The sequence below is a fragment of the Carlito syrichta genome, unplaced genomic scaffold (assembly GCF_000164805.1).
Source record: "Carlito syrichta isolate Samal-C Ts95f unplaced genomic scaffold, Tarsius_syrichta-2.0.1 Scaffold308266, whole genome shotgun sequence".
In the NCBI taxonomy this organism is placed as follows: Eukaryota; Metazoa; Chordata; class Mammalia; order Primates; family Tarsiidae; genus Carlito; species Carlito syrichta.
In genome coordinates this window covers 210,255-213,865 of record NW_007252362.1, presented here as the reverse complement: position 1 = coordinate 213,865, position 3,611 = coordinate 210,255, and the positions used below count along the sequence as shown (strand labels likewise).

The following is a 3,611-nucleotide window of genomic DNA, read 5'->3' as shown; positions in this document are numbered from 1 at the left end:
CTAAAATACAAGTACAAAATATGCAAATCCTACCTGCCTACCATAAGAATCAATAAACCTTTATATTTTTGGTGAGCGGTAGAGTGACTTTTTAGGTTTGTAAAGGATAATATGACCGAGATCGTCTAGAACAAGTTTAATTGTAGTGCAAATCTCCTGGTAAATGTGTGTTGAAGGAGTTACAACTAATTTCCTAAAAAATTTTGCTTGTATATAATCTTACATCAAAGAGAGTGTTGGCCTAAAGTTTGGAGGTTTTTTCTTTTCTTTTTTTTTTTTTTTTAATAACAATCTTGAGAAAGACTGTGTGGTTGCCAAAGTGAGAGGTACAAAGATGGTGGTAACCCAGTCAGGGAAAGAGATACCAAAATAACTTTCCTAGAAGATACAGACATTGAACTTCATATTCAGATGTTTTGCTAATGTTGGTTCCTTTTAAGTCATCAAAAAAAAAAAAAAAGACTATTCCCCAGCTGAAGGGATATGAGATTTGAATCTAAGCTGGAATCTTTCTTCAATTTCTGAGGCCATTACTTGCAGAAGAGAGCTTCCCCTCACCATCTGTCAATATCTGTATTTCTGCACAAGTCTTTCCCTGATTGAAATTTAGAGGATATTATCTATTCAGCACAAATAGTTCATTATTTCATTTTCTAAGAATTGAAATGGCAGAGAAAGGATGTTTATATCAGCAAACAAGACATTTGTTTAACTTATTTTCCTATCCCAAGTAGTGCTGTTCCCCTTTTGACACCCAAATTGCTATTTTTACTGTCCTGCTGCATTCAAACAAACCTTTATAGGTTTTTATTGAAGTGTCTCATTAAACTTTTATCGTAACACATTGTTCAGAATGATTCTCCATTCAAACACATTTGCTTGCCTGGAAGCCCCATCTGATAAGTAACAACTATTCATTTTTAACAGAAGTACATTTTCTCTGATTTTTCCCAATAATGGGCTGAATTGTGTCCCCAATATTCACATGTCAAAGTCTGACTCCTAATATCTCAGAGGTAGGGCCTCTGAGGATAGAGACTTGAAAAAATGAGGTCATTAGAGTAGGCCCTAATCCAATATGACTGGTGTCCTCAAAAGGAGATGAGGTTAGGACACAGATATCTCACAGAGGGAAAATCATGTGAAGAGAGATGGAGAAGACAGACATATACAAGCTCATGAGAAAAGTCTTAAAAGACATCAAGCCTGCAACACCTTGATCTCAGTCTTCTAACCTTCAAAACTATGAGATAAACTCCCATTGTTTAAGTCACCCTGTCTGTGGTACTTTGTCGTGGCAGCCCTAGAAAACTAATACAATTGATGGAATAAAGGTGTCAATAAATAGAAATACATGTCATTTCTGACTCAGAGTCAACACCTAGAGTGAAACTAAATGTGTGGGCCCAAATACAAAGTGCAAATTCCAACCCCGGCAGCAGTCTGAGAAGGAGAGTAAATCATATCTTTTCTTCTGGTGTATGTGTTTGTTGTCCTTTCCTTATGACAATGAGAAATCTCTAAGTATAGGAAAAACTTGCCTGAGAGAAGTAGAGAAGCATTCTACTAAATAAGAAAAGTCTTGTTATAATGGGGCATCCTGAAAATATAAGACAAAAACCTAATTTTTAAGGTAGGAATAGGGCAGTACCAGAAAAGCTAAAGTGGTACTCTGTTGTAATTTTCAACACTGAAAAGGGAAGTTTACTTGTTACAAACCCAAGCAAGCAATATGCAAGCACAGAGGGAAGAACTGACTTCTAAATATGTGACTAGACTTTCCTACTATATATCCCACATAAATGTAAAGACCAGGAACATCACATTCTAGCAATAACCTCTGGAAAGAAAAAAAAAGTCTTTGGAATTGAGATGATTTCTTTTTGAGTTTGGGTATGATTTTATTAATTATCTCAGCCTTAGAGACATACTGGAATGAGAAAACATTTTTTTTTTCAGCCTTCAGGTCTTTTATGCAGTTTGACATAGAAGGTGACACCAAAGTAAGATAGTGAAGTAACAGTTTGAGTGTCTCTCTCTCCCTCCCCTAATACTGCTCCAGTGGCTGCCAAAGCCAGAAAGAGTAGAGGTAGGGTATCTGGTCATGGGAAAGTTGCTGGGGTTGTCCCAGCAGGTAGGGAAAGGAGAAGGTTTCACTTTTTTACAATCTGAATGACATTCGCATCCTCCAGTGTATGGTCTTTAACAAATTTCTGAGGACTGTGTTTCACAGAGAGACCCAGACCAGAGTATATTTAAAATCTTTGATAAGATTTTTGTGAATCTTCATGCAGAAATCCTCTAGGTGGTCCTAGAGTAAGGCAGCACCACTGGGGATGAGCAATCTGGCTACCAGTCTTTGGGTTTGGTGCAAATTCTCACAGCTTCAGATAGTCCCAGATCTTTTCCAACGGGTCATCAAAATTGCAACGGTGATGCACAGAGACAGGTACATAGTGAGGTACCTTGTATATGATTCCCAATTCCTCAATGCAGATTTGGTCAATTTTATTTAACATGTAAATACAGGGGATATAAACTCTGTTTCTGTCCACCACGTCAATAACGTCATCAGCTGTGGCATCACTATGCAGAGTCACATCGGCATTACGAATTTTGTATTCAGCCAAAATGCTCTTCACCGTTTCGGCATCCAGCTCACTCTGAGGGCAAGTGGCTATAAGATTGATGCCTCCCTTATCCTTCTTCTTAAAGCCAATGTTGGGGGTTTTCTGTTCAAGTGAATGACAGAGGCTTCCAGCTCATTTTCAATTATCTTCTTATATCCCGACGGTTTCAGGACATCCAGGACAATCAGGAACAAGTTACAAGTTCAGGCCACTGCAATGACTTGACGGCCTCTACCTTTCCCATCCTTGGCACCTTCAGTGATACCTGGGAGATCCAGGAGCTGACTGTTTGCCCCTTTGTATATGATGACACCAGGCACAGTGGTCAGAGAAGTGAATTCATAGGCTGCCACCTCAGAATATACCCCTGCCAGGTTACTGAGCAATTTTGACTTCCCAACAGATGGAAAACCAACAACCCAATTCAAGCATCACGTGTCTTAACCACGTCAAAACCTCCTGGCCCACCACCACCACCACCTTTTGAAGTAATGAGTTCTCAATGACGCTTAGCAAGGTGAGCCTTAAGTCACCCTAAGTGGTGTGCTGTGGCCTTGTTCTTTTGCGTCCGAGTCATCTCGGCTTCCATCTCCATGATCTTAGCTAAGGTGCTGCTCAAGGAGGCGGGTCGTGAGGGGCACAGTGGCCACCACACTGTCTCCCTCCACACACCCACTGGCAGCCACTCCACCATCACAAAAGGCACTGCTACAGTGCCTGAAATAATATTTTAAGGCTCCTTCTTGCACACCAAACTAACCACTTTGACAAAAAGAGTTTGTTTCTTCATCCTCAAAATAAGCCAATTCAACCCAACAACCTGTTAAGGAATGCTTGGCATATTGAAATTTGACTGGAAGAGGATAAGGATGCAATCATATAATTTGTTAATAGATATAATAATTGACATTTACTAAATGCTGTACACAAGCTGCTATGATAATTGTGTACACACAGCCCATTTGATCCTCATCATAGCCC

At 39.6% G+C, this 3,611-nt stretch overlaps 1 pseudogene; it reads right to left on the bottom strand.

The window, feature by feature from the left end:
- Positions 1–2,153: 2,153 nt before the first annotated feature.
- Positions 2,154–3,324, bottom strand: LOC103267810 (annotated as a pseudogene).
- Between the last annotated feature and the right edge of the window lie 287 nt (positions 3,325–3,611).